This window comes from Canis lupus, chromosome 19 (assembly GCF_048164855.1).
Source record: "Canis lupus baileyi chromosome 19, mCanLup2.hap1, whole genome shotgun sequence".
NCBI lineage: Eukaryota > Metazoa > Chordata > Mammalia > Carnivora > Canidae > Canis > Canis lupus.
The window spans coordinates 6272526-6287815 of NC_132856.1; the positions used below are offsets into that span (position 1 = coordinate 6272526).

General features: G+C 48.7%; 3 long non-coding RNA genes across 5 annotated transcripts in view; 1 reads left to right on the forward strand and 2 right to left on the reverse strand.

The window, feature by feature from the left end:
- The window catches only part of LOC140609785 (uncharacterized), a 27123-nt gene continuing 11833 nt past the window's right edge, over positions 1-15290 (reverse strand). The window contains exon 2 of the long non-coding RNA XR_012011515.1: positions 1-593. This is a non-coding gene — a long non-coding RNA (uncharacterized lncRNA). The remainder of the gene's footprint in view (positions 594-15290) is intronic.
- On the reverse strand, positions 7664-10162 carry LOC140609783 (uncharacterized). Its single transcript, XR_012011511.1, has 2 exons — positions 8989-10162; positions 7664-8022 (listed from the first exon to the last, which is right to left on the reverse strand). It is a non-coding gene; the product is annotated as an uncharacterized lncRNA (long non-coding RNA).
- Positions 9281-15290, forward strand: part of LOC140609784 (uncharacterized) — an 8953-nt gene continuing 2943 nt past the window's right edge. The window contains exon 1 of one of the 3 annotated variants that reach the window (XR_012011512.1): positions 9281-9425. This is a non-coding gene — a long non-coding RNA (uncharacterized lncRNA). Of the gene's footprint in view, positions 9426-10982; positions 11116-15290 lie in introns of those variants that run through there. The other 2 variants (XR_012011513.1, XR_012011514.1) reach the window with 2 other exon arrangements.

The window sequence follows — 15290 nt, forward strand, 5'->3', positions numbered from 1 at the left end:
TCATGGCTCAAATATGATCTAGGTTTATTTCTCACTCATGTAAAATTCAAAACCATCTCCTCCAGGCAGTGATTTGGAAATAGAGCTTCTTCCACGTTGTGACCCCATTATCTCCACTTGGTTGTTTGTGTCAAGCTGGTGAAAAGGTAAACAGAAGGCAGGAATGTTTGAGAGGGCTTTGGAGTCCAGGCCTGGAAGAGGCTTCCATCTCATGAAGCGCATACATGCATTGCCTTAGGTTAGGTTTCCTCAAGGCAAAGCCTTAGCCTCACTCTTGCGGGAGAGCTCAATTGTAACTAGAGGGTGGGGGGAGGGTAGCGAGATGAGGCAGGAAAGAAATTGACCCAAGGATGTGGTTTCAGGAAAAGTCTACAAGTTGCTCTGGGGCATGAGCAACACTGGAGGGGTTGTTCCTCCATCCCACCGGAAGAGTGTAAGGTCTCAGAAATTCCCCAGGGAGGCTCCTGTTGGCTGAAAGCCACGCTCAGTGGAAAGGTGCAGCTGGGAGCTGTCAGCAGCCAACACTTCCAGAAGCCGGGAGGCGGTGCGCCACTTTGGTGATGGGGATCTGGGTGGAGCACCAGCAGTGTCTCCTGCAACCAGAGAGAGAAAGAAAAAGCTTTCATGGCAGAGAGCATTGGACCAGGGGCATGAAAGATAAGCCAGAGTTTTCCAAGAGTGGGGACTTCTAAATATTGACACCTACTATGAAATAATAAGCACACTCCTCACATCTGAGCTCGTTTTGTCCTCAGGACAGCCTTGTCATACTGTACGTTAATGATCAGACTCTCACTGCCTCGACTGTGGCCTCTTGAGGGCAAGCTTGGGTCCATTTCACTTCCAGTCAGTTCCCCTTTCTCCAACTCCATACTGTATGCTGGGCCCACAGGTGCCAGAATCTCTCAGACACAGTCCCTGCCCCCAGGGGGAGGTGCTGGGAGACAGGGACGGACACAGACAGCTACGTAAATGGGTCACCCCAAGATAGGACTGCTGCAGGAATCTCCCCAAGAGGGTTCCCTGCACTTGGCCTCATGATTGTACAGAATAGGTGCTAGGTGTTTACTGAATGAAGAAGAGGTCCCCAAGGCCTAGCTCAGTCCCTGGCACAGAGTAGGCTGCTCAAGAGAAATTTGTGGGACAGATGTCCCTGGGGAAGCATTTGGGCTCAGAAATTACTGTGCTTTCTGGTCACTCATCCATCCTAGCTAAGCTGGATGTTGAGTTAGCTGAATGTGTCTGTTCAGACCTTAGAGCTGCCATCCTGTCTGTGGCCCTGACCCCAGTGGACAGGCCTAATGCCAGACCTCAGCTGCTCTCTACTCTGCTCCCACTCTCTTCCTCATGTCTCTGCAGGAACAGGATATTAAGAGCCTTGAGCTCTGGAATAAAACATGTTACTTTGGTCCTTCATCCACTGCGATCATTATCATTGTCAGCTAGGGCTGCCACAACAAAATGCCACAGACTAGGTGGCTTAAGCCACCAAAATTTATTTTCTCACAGTTCTGGAGACTGGAAGCCCAAGATGAAGGTGCTACCAGGGTCAGTGTCTGCTGAGGGCTTTCTCCCTGGGGTGCAGATGGCTACCTTCTCACTGCATCCTTAATGGCCATCCTTAATGGCTCCCATGGAGAAAGAGTGCTCTGGTGTCTACCTCTTCTCATCATGGGGACCCACCCTCGTGACCTCATCCAACCCCAATTACCCCTCCAAGTCCTCACCCCAAATACCATCACATTGGGGTCAGGACTTTAACTTAAGAATTTTGTTGGAGCGGCACAACTCAGTCCACAGCCACCATCTACGATGTGTTGGCTAAGGGCATAAATAGCCAATAAGAGGGAAAATAGTCCCTGCCCTTGTGAAGTTTACATTCTAGTCAGAAGGAGGGAAGAAAATGGGCGAAAAATTAAAATATATGAGATACAATGAGTAGTGAGGAGAAAACAAATTTGAGGGGACAATGAGGGCAGGCCTCTCTGCAGAGCTGGGATTTAAGCTGAGATTTGACTGACGTGAAAGCCATCATGAGACACATAGCACTGAGTGTTGGCCCCAGCAGCTGGATGACCAGGGGGCAAGAAATGGTGGTCAGCAATGAGGCTGAAAAAAAATGGTGAAGCCTTATCCCATAGACTCTGGAGGCCCCCATGAGGAAGTGGATTTCACTCTAAGGGTATCAGGAAACCACAGAAGGGTTTTAGACAGGGAAGAGACATGGTCAGATTTCTATTTCTAGAAGTTCCTTTGGGATTATCCTTGGGGTCCATTCTGCAAGGGAGTAGACTTCCAGAGAGATGAAAGTGGGGTGGCAGTTTGGGGCTGGGTAGGAGCCTAGAACTAAACTAGTGGCCTGGGGCAAAGCAGTGGCAGTAGGGATGCAGAGAAGGTGGGAGCCAGCACCACTCGGTCCTAATTCTTTACCCCTCCTATAGTCTCACCCTTTGTGGCAGACTGCACCTGTATTCCTGGCTTGGCCATGTGACTTGCTCTGATGGATGGAATGTCCACAGACATGGCATCAGCAGAGGCCAAGACAGGCCCATGTTCTTGGGGTGTGCTAGCCCTGTGTCCTGTGTCTCTGCCATCGCCATCCACTGCGCCAGCCTGGTGGCGGGTGAGAGATGTGCGGAGTTGCCCCAGGCCAGGGCCAACTTAGACACCCTGGCCAGCCAGCAACCTCCAGACATATGAGTGAGACAAGCTAAGGTTAGCAGAACTGCCTAGCCCACCCCCAGCTTATCCTAGACACAGTGTTTATTGTTACCAGCTGTTTGTTACACAGCGGTATCATCATACTAGGCAGCTGATACAGAAGGAAAGAGATTGGAGTGCACTGGAGGCAAAGTCAACAGAAGGTGCTGATGATATGCATGTGAGAGTGAGGGCTAGGGAGAGGTCAAGGAGGATGCCCAGGTTTCTGGGTGCACAGGGTCCCCTAAATCCAGATAAGGAAGAGAAAGCCTGGGAGGCGAGCAAGAGAACAGGTTTGGTGGAGAAGATAAAAAGTCCCATTCTAAGTGCTCTGATGACAACAGGGAGTCATCAAGGGCTCTCCAAGCAGACCAGTGACCTGGTGACGGTGATGAAGGGGATGTCCTGAACTGAATGCTCTCTTCACTAAATGCCTTCCCCGCTGTGGGACTTTCCCAGAAGGTTGAATTTACACAAATGTCTTTTGTCCATTCCGTTCCCAGAGAGAAACAGACTGTATCCCTCCTTTCCAGTTGCTAGGACACTAATCTGTTTGAGAAAGGCGTAGGAACATCTGTTTGGTGGGAACAGTGCTTTTGGGAATTTATTTTGTATTTGTGATTCTATTGATTCTCCCGGTGCTCCAGGATTCTCCAAGGAGGAAGGGGTGGTCACATCCAGTCACCCGGGCAGCAGTGAGGAGAGCTGGCAAGGAGGGGGAAAAAAGTGAGCACCGACTGGATGTCAGGCCTGTGCTAAGGCACTTGCAGTTGTGTGGGTGTCATGATTTATCTGAGAGGGGCCAGTGCTCAGAGATAAGAGGCACTTTAGCTTTATCCTTCTTTCAAAGAAAGATATTGGGTTGCATCTGTCTCCTCACTAGAACATAAGCTCCATGAAGCTAATCCTTTGTTCACTCCTATACCCCTGGTGCATAGAGAAATGTCTGATGTGTAGTAATGACAGTACTTAACATTTGTGGGGTGGTTACTAGCTGCATGACACTTTGGTAAATTCTTTTAGACTTCAACATGACCCCTGGAAGTGGGTATTGTTTTGTCCCTGTTTTATAAATGAGGAAACTGAGCACAAAGAGATGAAATGTCCTGCCCAGGAAGTAGCAGAACTGGCAATCCCAGGCAGTCTGGCCCTAGAACCTGTGCTCAGAGTGGTAGGACAATCTGTTGAATGAATCGATGACCTTGCCCTTATCACACAGAAGAACTGTGCTCCTCACTAGAATGGCCCATCCCCCTTCCTTAGACATACAACAGCTGCAGGCTTCATCTGCTCTCATCTTCGTGGGGTGTGAACTTCCAGGAGGGTGGGGCTAGGTTTCCCCACTGCTCCATCTGGTAAGGAAACCACAGGTGGGCTCTGCTCAGATTCACCCAAGTACAAGGTCACTGGCTTCCCTCCAGGCCACAAGCAGCTTGCCAGGCTGTAGGAACTTTCACCACCACAGATGGAGTGGGCAAGTAGGAGGCTGTGCCCATAGGTAAGTCGGATAGAGCCAAGAGATGCCTCAGAGAATAGATGGTGTACCTCCTGCTACACTCTCAAGCAATGGTCCTCATAGGGTACCAGTCAGGACAGCCAGATCCCTTCAGTCTTGGGTCCCTTCTGTGGATCCTGCTGATTTCATCCCTCATCATGGCCTCACCTTCCCTCTTCCTTGATTCAGAAGACTTCAGTATTCTGAGGCCCAGGTCACCTGGATCTTCAGCTATTCTTCTCAAATCCATTGATTAGAATATGAACCTATGCTCTGACTCAGTGTTTCAATTTTTGAAACCTAAAAGGCCAGACTCAGAAAAATCAAAATGGCATTTGAAACCTCTCCATCTTGGCCTTGGAACTTAAAGTTCCTGGCATTTGAAACTCAAAAGTCTCAACTTTTCAAACTAAAAAGTCTTAGCTTCTGAAATTCTTGGCATATGAAACCCCAAAGTCTAGACTTTCAAAACTGAATGAATGGCATCAGGAGATGGGGAGAGGACATAAGATTCAGGGATAGGGTAAGGGTGTGTATGTGTGTGTGTGTGTGTGTGTGTGTTCACATGTATGGTGGAAACATCAGTGGATAAAAAGTTAACAAAACTCTTTCCTTCTCTTAAGAACAGATTTGACCTTGGGTTAACTTACTAGCTCTGTTAACCCTAGAAACCAGAAAAAAAGGAAGAATGTTGGTTGTGTTGCCAGGCAACATTGCTTATGTTAAAAATGGCTCTTGACCAGTGAATTGCATCTAGACTAGAAGAATCATGAATGAATTATAAGTGCCTGATGGGGATGCCATAATGTTGAGCTTTCTTATGTACAAAGACTCCTATAACTGGGTGTGTCCTTTGCAGGCACCCTGGAAGCTTTGTACATGGAGCTGTTGTTATAAGAGATATTGGAGAGTACAGCATGAGTCTTGAGGCCCACACCTGCCCAATGTACATCTCATTTCCTAGATGTAAGTTGTCACCTAGGGACCAAACATGATTAACTCTTGGAATGCTGTGGGACTTCTGGGGATAGGAAAGTCCTGGTGCTCCCATTAGGCAGGCTAATTCTCAGACTGTGTCCTTAGTGACAAGCGTGTCCCATGGTCAGGTGTGAATTTCATTGTCTGAATGAAACCAAAGAAGGTCCCTCTCCCCTAGGCCTTCCACCATTAGCTCGTGTCTCTGCTTCAATTACAGCTAGAGAAGCACTTGGAATATTCAGCTCTGCTAGAGCAACATCTAAAGGGAGGAGAAGGTAATGCCCACTACTTGCCTAGGACTTCCACTTACTGTACAAGAGTTCATATCATCTCACATAGCTCCCTTCAGCTGAGAATAACTGTGCCTACTTCACAGATGAGGAAACTGAGACTCCCAGAGGTAGAGACTTGCAGAAAACCAATGGCAGAGCTAACGTCTGGAAGACTCGCATTTAAGTACTGGTCTTTGGGTATGAGCTGGCAGGTCTTGTGGGCTATTCTGAACCTCAATTTCTCCCTTGAAATAAGTGGATGTGATTATATTATCATACAAGGAGGCTGTGAGGCTTGAGATAGTCCACTTTCAGATGTCAGGTGCTAAGTGCGGCAGAATTTAAAATCTCCACCCTTTATCCTGATCCTGTTTACTGCCAACCCACCCCAGGGCTGTACTATCTAGCAATATCTCTAGTTGCCATTGGCTGCATGGCAGATGTCCCTAATCCTGCAGAGCAGCATTTCCATGGCACAGATTATCTCAAGGCACAGCTAGAACAGAGGTTCTGGCTGTGTCAATAGCCAAATTTGATTTAAAATGGGGACTCTGATTGCCAGCATTCCAGAATCACCTCTGGAATAAACATAGTTGTCGTTAAAGCAGTTAGAAAGAGTCCATTCATTCAATAAATATTTGATGAACACCTACCATATGTCAGGCATTGTGAATCCCATTTTCTGTGACTATGCATAATCCTTCCCCTTAAAGTTTCAGTCTAGGGATCCCTGGGTGGCTCAGCGGTTTGGCGCCTGCCTTTAGCCTGGGACACGATCCTGGAGTCCTGGGATTGAGTCCCATGCCAGGCTCCCTGCATGGAGCCTGCCTCTCCCTCTGCCTGTGTCTCTGCCTCTCTCTCTCTCTCTCTCTCTGTCTCTCATGAATAAATAAATAAAATCTTAAAAAAAGAGTTTCAGTCTAGTTAGAGAGACAGACATTAATCAAGTAACCACTCTAATTAATATATAGTTTTTTTTTAATCTAGCAAATGTTATGAAGGCAAATTGCAGGGTATGATGAAAATTTGTAACAGGACATCTGTTGTAAACTGCTGTTGCTATTGCCCACCCAGCCTCATTCCCTCATTTTCTTAATTTTCATTTGGGGACCATGTTTCTCTCTCATCAGTCCATGTGATTCAGGTGGGGATGAGTTGAGGGTAGGCACATGACCCCGGCCAATCAGAACATTCCACTTCCTGACCACTTCATTGATTGGTCAAAGATTTGCATGTGACCTAAGTCTGGCTGATCAGATTCAACTCTGGGATTTTTATAATGGGTTAATTAAGGAAAGCAAGTTCTCTCTGCACTGGGGTTTCTAAACTAGAAACCTAGAAAATCTGGGTCTGCCATGGGGGCCCCCCAGGGATAGCCTATCTAAGCCTGGAGCCCCACAGAAGAAAGCTGAGAGATTTGCCATTAGGCAGCTTCCTGGAGGTGTCATTTGAGACCCTAGGTCCAGCTCTATCTGAAGCCATTACCCCTCAGCTTTTCTGTTATCTGAACCAACAGTCACCATTTTGGGCTTAAGTCAATTTAAGTTTGTTTTTCCACCACTTGCAATTGAAAGCTCTGCCTAGTACAGGACCAAAGGGTCTTGGAAGGCTTCCCTGAGAAGTGACATTCACGCTGAGTGCTGAAGGACGAGTAAGCGTAAACTAGGCAAAGAGGCCAAGTCTGAAATCAGCAGTTTTGGGGCTTGAAAACCTTGAACAATTTAGGAAAGGGGAGGGCCCTCATCTTGTGCACAGAAAAGGCATTCACAAAGGGCGATTATCATGGGGAAAAGGCAAATCACAAATCATACGTAATGCTTCAATAACTCACTGTCTTTCATTTCAATAGAGATGGACATGCTCATTTCTATCCACTTTTGATTAGACCTACCTACATTATACCACTGTCTCCTTTTGCAGACAGGAAGATGCCTGTCCCTGCACTGGTCATTCCCAAGAGGGCAAGGTCCACGCCTGCCTTTGAAGCACCTCTGCTTCTGGCTTTGGAGGCAGAAGTATTTTTTTTTTTTTTAAGGGAAGGGGCAATTAAAACAAAAAAGTAATAACAGACTGGAAATGGGGCCTGTTTTAAATGCAAATAGCTGTTTCTTAATTTACCAGTTTTATAACATTGTGTAATTTTGTGTTTCAGATTTTCTTAATTGTTAAGTGTTTGTTTTTTTTCATTATGAAAGTAATATAACCACATTTCAGGATATGAAGTAAAGAAAAAAAAAACTCTTTATAATTCCCTCATTTCAACCCAACCAAAGTTAGTTTTTTGGGTATTTTTCTTCTGTCTTTTTGTTTGGCTAATTCCATCCAGTGTACAGCCCATGCTTTTCAAACTCTGACATACCTACAGATCAGCAAGGGATTTGTTAAAATGCAAATTCTGACTCAGTGGGTCAGAGGCAGAGCCAGGGATTTCTAATAAGCTCACAGATGCTGCTGCTGCTGGTCTTGGACCATGTGATCAACCACACGGAGATGAGGTCAACTCCAGGCTGTGTGGCCTTAGGCAATCCACTCACACCTTTTGATCCAGTTCATGAGTCCTGCTTCTTACGGGGTCCCCTGTTGACAGTAAGAGGTGTCTAAGGCACACATGTCTAAGCACTGTTAAAATGTCACCGGGAGGACTCTATGGGTTTGAGAAGTCGTTGAGATAGCGGTGAGGTTCCTGAGAAGCTTGCCCCATTGGAGGCTAAGGAGGGTGGCCCAGTAACTTCAGGACTCTATCTTACCAGGACCAGAGTGGAACTGCTCAGGGCAGGGAGCGCACACCGAAGCTGCCACCCACATCTCCCATTCCCTTCTTCCCATCATGCCTGCCTCTCCTCCACGTGAATGCTAAACACGGATTTCATTAATCTCGGCTGCCAAGCTGGGCTATATGATTTCGGGTCTCAGCTGTGCCCCTGTCCTCAGAGCGTGTTCCCAGCTAAAATCTTAGCATATTAAATCCTTAAGATATCTGCTTGGGAGGGGGGCACTTTCAGTAAGAGACGTGCATTAAATCCCCACAGCTCTAGGGAGGCCTGCTCTATCTCTCTTCTGCCTACCACACACAGCATCTGCTCCTCTCCCCAGCACCCACAGTGGAAAAGCACCCGGTCATAGCCTGGCGCTCGACACGCGATGATCTGATCCCTCGTTATTTCCCAGCCTCATTTTCTTCTGACCCACACTCCAGCCACTCCAAAGGGCTCCCATGTCTCACTGTCCTGCCACTGCCAAGTCACTTCCTCTGTCTCAAATGCCCTGTCCCACCTTGATCGTCAAAGAACAAACGTCAACTTATCCCTCAGAACCTAAATCATAGGTCTCCTTCTTCAGGAGCCTTCCAGACCCTCTCCTGCAGTGGCTGACCTCTTGCCCTGCGCCTCCTTTTGTCTTGCACGGACCCGACACAGGGCATGACTTGGTAGCAGGTGGCTTAGGAAAAAAACGGAGGGCAGGACTTAATGGTTTTTTGTGGTGGGAAATTCCGGGGGGTAGAGCTGGCTTCAGACATAGCTGGGACAAAGGGTTAAACCGTGCCTCTGGGACCCTGCTTCCGGCTCTGGATAGGCTCTGCCTTCCTTCGGGCAGCCTCTCTCTCAGCAGTTTCCAGGAGCCCCTCGGAGCCCCTCACCTGACCCTTCTTACTTCAGGCTCAACGCACGACTTCACGCTCTCAGCAGCCCCACAAAAGCCCCAGAATCGAGTCTCATTGGTCCGGCTTGGTCACCTGCCAATTCTTGAGCCAATCACTATGGCCACGGGAATCAGCAGCTCTGATTGGCCCAGCCTGCGTCACGTGGTCGACTCCGGCGCGAGCGGTGCTGGGACGCGGAGGGGTGACGTCGGGAGGGAAGCCGGAGCTCTGGAGGCGGAGGCTGAGCGGCTGAGGCGCTGGCGCCGAAGTGCGCCCCTTGGACGGCTGCTGGGGCGCTTCTCACACTGTGGTATTTGTGTCTCTGTCTCTCCGCCAGCTGGTAGGGAGCGAGGGTCTTTCTAATTTCTAATTCTAGAACGTCATTCTGGAAAGGAGCTTAATAAGCAGCCATTAGGGGCGCCTGGGTGGCTCAGCGCTTGAGCGCCTCTGCCTTGGGCTCAGGGCGTGATCCCTGGTCCTGGGATCGAGTCCCGCGTCCGGCTCCCCGCAGGGCGCCTGCTTCTCCCTCTGCCTGTGTCTCTGCCTCTCTCTCGAATAAATAAGTAAAATCTACAAACAACAACACACACACGTGTGTTAAGGTAATGCTTCCTGACACTTTCAAAATCATCCGCCGAGTTTTTGCTGGTGTCGGTGTCCACGCAGGGCGAGTCCGTGGGTCTCGCGGGATCCTCACCGGCTGTTGAAGGGAGGGCTCCCTCCTCGACGGCGAGAACTGGAGCGGCCCCAGCGCCCTAACCGGGTTATGGGAGGCGGCCCAGGGGCCGGCGAGCCGCGAGCTGCCCCGCCGGAGCGCACCGCGCAGGCCACCTTCCCAGGACTTGAGGGTTCGCTGCAGGGGTTGGGGGGGGGGGGCAGAGCGCGCGAAGGATCTTGGAAACACCTCGGGGGCCCCTTGAGAATACTTCCCTTGGCTTGGCTTCCCTCAGGGGCGAGCCCTGAGAGGAGGATCCTGTGCGGCGGCGCTTCCCCTGGACCGGGATCGGGGTGCGCCGCCCCGACGGCGTCCGAGTGCGGAAGCGGAAGCGCAAGGCGGCCGCGGACACCGCTGTGGCAACTGGCGTGGAATGTGAGGCGCGGGGCGGCCAGCCAGGGTCGGGAGGAGGGGAGCGCAGAGGGGCCCACCCGAGGGGCCACGGCTCCGGCCTGTTTTCGCCCAGACTCTCCAGCTATTGGTCGGGGCTGCTCGGGGGACGAGCCTTCGCCAGCCCGTCCAGCTGTGAGAAAAAGGCCTCGGGGCCCGCCAGATGGACAGGCCGGGGCCTCACGTGGGGCGCCGACCGAGTCGGCTGCAACTCCGGCCTCCCGCGCCGGAAACTGCTCTTCAACCGAAAAACAGGCCAAAATATCTTAGATTGGAGGCATTCCAGATCCCTGACGGTGGAGCACGCTGGGCGCCTGCCTTCTCCCCAGAGCCGGGGGCGGCCTGAGGCGGACACGGGGGCCGAGCCCGTGTTTCCTCAGGCTGTTTCTTCTTCCTGCTCTCCCTTCACTTTTCCTTTCTTGCTGTTTCCCTCAAGGTTTTTTTTATTTTTATTTTTTTTTTTATTTTATTTTATGATATTCACACACAGAGAGAGAGGCAGAGACACAGGCAAAGGGAGAAGCAGTCTCCGTGCCGGGAGCCCGACGTGGGACTCGATCCTGGGACTCCAGGATCACGCCCTGGGCCAAAGGCAGGTGCTAAACCGCCGAGCCACCCAGGGATCCCCTTCCCACAAGTTTTAACGGATGTCACACAAAGATGCTCCTGAAGAGAACACCCTGAGGATTTGAAATGCAGTGCCTGGGGTTTGGTAAACAACACAGGTTTTTTTTTTTTTTTTTTTTTTTTTTTTGTGATAGTCACACACAGAGAGAGAGAGAGAGGCAAAGACACAGGCAGAGGGAGAAGCAGGCTCCATGCACCGGGAGCCCGACGTGGGATTCGATCCTGGGTCTCCAGGACCGCACCCTGGGCCAAAGGCAGGCGCCAAACCGCTGCGCCACCCAGGGATCCCACAACACAGGTTAATTCTTTTTCATCTCTCCTAAGAAAACTATGATAGCATAAGTCAGGCATACAAGGTGGAGGAACAGTTAGGTAGCAAACACCCATGTACCCACCCGCAAGCTTTAGAAGTAGACCATATCCAGCGGATCCCATTTTTTCAAGAAACACCATCTTGCTAGAGATGTGGAGGCAGGAGCCTGAGCTTCCAGGATCCACTTTTCCCTTCTCAGCTGTGGTATTGCACAGTCACTTCACTGAGCCTCAGTTCCCTTATCTATGAAATGGGGATCATGGCAGTACCGACCTTAGGGAGAAAGTGAGCTGATGAACGTAGTGAACGTAGGTGATCATTGCCTTTTTTTTTTTTTTTTCAAAATGTTTCATTGCATTTCTTGATGAATCTGAAAAGCCTCCATCTTTTTTCCTCTTTCAATGACTGAAATCTTCACTCACAATGTTTCTAGCACAATAGAGTTCTTAGTGAAAAATGAGCAAAGGGAATGCTGGTCATTTCTCAAGACTTGTCAGCAAGCAAATACAAGGATACCCACCTCCCAATATTCTAGGAGGGGTCGTTGTGTAGGTTAGCTCATGAGTGAGTGAGTATGTGTCTGTTCCAATGGAAATATTCATTTATTTGCTTACATAGGTGTCCTCATTGTGTGTTGGGGGGGGGGGGCGGTTAAACACGTGCATGAACTTCATGTCAGTGAACACTGTCCCCTTACACACTTTTATCTAGTTACATTTTTTTCCTGTCATGGTAATCTTTGGTCATTTTTATCCTGTTACAGTAATATCCAAATATCCTGACATTCCTCCAGAAACTCTCGATTTCTGTTTTCTCCTTCCTGCCAAGGAAAAAAAGGCAAAAAGACCTTATATCCTAAGTCACAGTGCCCAGCCCCATCAGGAACAGCTTTATTTTTTTTTTAAATTTTTAAGACTTTATTTATTCATGAGTGACACAGGCAGAGGAAGAAGCAGGCTCCATGCAGAAAGCCTGACATGGGACTCAATCCTGGGACCCCACAATCAGGCCCTGGGCTGAAGGTGGTGCTAAACAGCTGAGCCACCCAGGCTGCCCCAGGAACAGCTTTAGAACAGAGGGACATCAGATACTGCTGTGTAACAAACACTACCATCTCAATGAACATTATTGTTCGCGAGACTGCAGGTCAGCTGGGTGATACTCCTGGTCTCAGCTGGGCTCACTCACATGTCTGAGGTCAGGTGAGAGTCATGTGGGGAGCTTTCTGATCGGCTCTGGGCCCTCTTATACTGGTAGGGCTCAGATGGCTGTCAGCTGGTCCAGGGTGTAAGCTGGGACACCTGGACTCTCCTCTGAGTGGTTTTACATCATCCAGCAGACTGACCTCCTTTGTTCACAAGCATGAAAGAAAGTGTGCAAATACAACTGGCACACCATCACTTCTGCCACATTCTACGAGCCAGAGCAAGTCATGAGTTCAGCTCAGATTCAAAGTGGTGGAGAAATAGACTCACCTCTCAATGAGAGGGGCTGCAAAGTCACATTGCAAAGGGAGTGAGGACAGGGAGGCCATTAATACAATGAATCTACTATGAAAGGGAAGTATTCTGGAATGGTCAGTCTATCTCCTCTGCCACTATCCACAGCTGAGTCGTGTGGGTCTTCAAATTGCCAGATTCAGCCTTGCTCCAGGGAGGAAGGGAGGGAGAGAAAGAAGAAGGAAGAGGATTGGGATCTTGGTAACTCTTGGTAACATGGCTCTCTCCCTCACGTCCTTCATGTCTTTGCTGAAACTCACCTTCTCCCTATCTGCCAGGTCTGTCTAGAGAATGTAGCCCCTCCTCTGCTGCTCTCCCCATCCTGCTCCCTTCTTGATTCTTCTCATTACTTAGCACTGTATAATTTAGTACACAGTTCATCAAATTCACACATCATCAAAAGCAAGAAGAGCCATTAGCTTTGTAGCACAAAGAAGGAAAAAAAAAATACCACCAATTAAACTGTAGAACAATGCTGGGACATCATTGAATGTAGGATACACCCTGATTTTAGACATGTGAAATGTGAGGAAAAAACCCACATCATAGACTGGATGAAATATGATGTATTTTACTTATTTGTGTGGTTTCTTTTCTGTTCTCCCCACGGGAGTGGCAGCTCTATGAGGACAGGATCTCTGACTGTTTTGTTGAGTGCTGGGTCTTTGGCACACAGGACGGGCACCATGGAAGGTGCTGTTGCAGTACTGTTCGATATTGAACGCTTCCTCTTCACCCCCAAGAAAGTGCAAAACCTAGAATTGCCTTAACACTGCCCAAATGGGGTGTATGAATACCCGATGTGAGATGCAGCATGCCAGTCAAGGGATCTGGTGGGAAAGTAATCCTCCGGGGTAGTGACAGCAGGGACCAGCACCAGCAGGGACAGCAGGCACCAGCACAGCAGCCGGCATGTCATAAATGCTCAATAAATATTTACTGGCTGGGTGAACTATTAGGTGGTCTGAGATGTCTTGGATCCCAAACTAAAGACGGGTGTGGGGCCACTCCAGAGCCTGGTAGGAAAGGGCTTACCTCTGAAGGACCATAGTCATTACTATGGTGTGGACGGCACCCCCTGGGGCTGACACACTGCTTGAATGGCCAAACACAACCACCTTGGCTTCATGCCTCCATGTCTCAGGGACTGGGCCCAGTGAGAGAAGGGTGTGAACGAGTGAACATGGTGACTCATGGGACCTGTCACAGGTTGGGAAGTGGTAATGGGTCCCATCCTCACATTTACACCGGGCCTCACACATTCAGATTTGAGACATTCCAGGGAGGTCATATTCTGTGTGAATTTCAGGCAGTGTTTTGTAAAAATGTTAATGAAGTCTAATTTTAACTGCAAAATCGGAAGTAATACAAATATCTCCCCCTACACACACACACACACACACACCCCAGTAAGTGGAAGGAAATTCAAGAGTCACACATTTTCAGAGAGGGCAGGCCAAGAAAATTCTAAGTTGTACTGCACCACTGCCACACGGTGGCGCCACACCAGCCATAAATGGAAGTTGCCGCTGTCCTGTCCTTGTTGGTCTTCGAATTATGAGAGTTTTAAATTACACAAGGTCTTCGGGAACACTTCCCTCACATACACCTTGTGTTGTTCATTTGTTCGTTGATTTGTGCCATTCAAAATATATCACTTTGTTACACCATTTCTTCATTATTTGGTCTATCAGGAGCTCCCAAACATGGAAATGGCCCAGAGTCGCTCAGCTCTGAGAAGTCCCAGAGATATACTTCCCTGTTGACCCGGAAGAGGCAGCTTCTCCTTCCCCCATCCATCCATCCTCAAAGATTCCATATGCACAAGTGTGAAGCAAATACTCCCCAGCACATACCCTAGAAAAGGTCTTGTGCTGGGAACTAGATGTTAGAGATGGATCAAATGGGGTCCCCAGCACCTAGGGGCTGGGGGCTCTCAGGGGAGGCGTCCTGGAGCAGATATTTGAGCTGAGTCTTGACCTTCATTAGGTTGAGAGTGTGGACATGAACATGAAATTATTAACTACCCACCTAAGTCTTTGTCTCATTGATTGAACTATGAGCTCCTTGTGGTCAGGAAACATTTTATTCATCCATTTTTCTGCCCTACTATTTAACATAGGAACTGGAAAGGGAATTAACTCTGCAAGGTTCTTAGAGCCCTGCCTGACACGTACTAAAGAATATGGAAGTGTTAGCCACGGTTGTTCATGCTGTTCGTGTTGTCACGTGGCTATGTTATAATTAACCAGAATTGATGTACAGAATGAGTGAGTGGTGTGGTGGGAAAAGGCTCAAATCAGAGACCTAAGGCTTGGATTTGAGTCCAGGTTGTGTCCCTGACTAGCTCTGATGCTCAATTCGATTTCTAGAAAGCAAGGATAATAAAAACCTTTCAGACCTGGTATTTTGATGGTGAAATGAAATTTGAGAACATGGACAGAAAACAACCAGCACATAGAAGATGCTCTATGCTAATTCTGTTCACCTTCTCATGTTATGCACCCTCTCCCCCAGCCCCCAGCATAGCACTGGGCATGTGTATGGGCTCAATAAATATTTGTTAATGGATTGATAAGTAATATTCTCATTGCTTTAAGAATATTAATCATGAGACTTGTTCAGTGTCTCAGACAAACCTTTAAGCAGGAATGGGAAGTA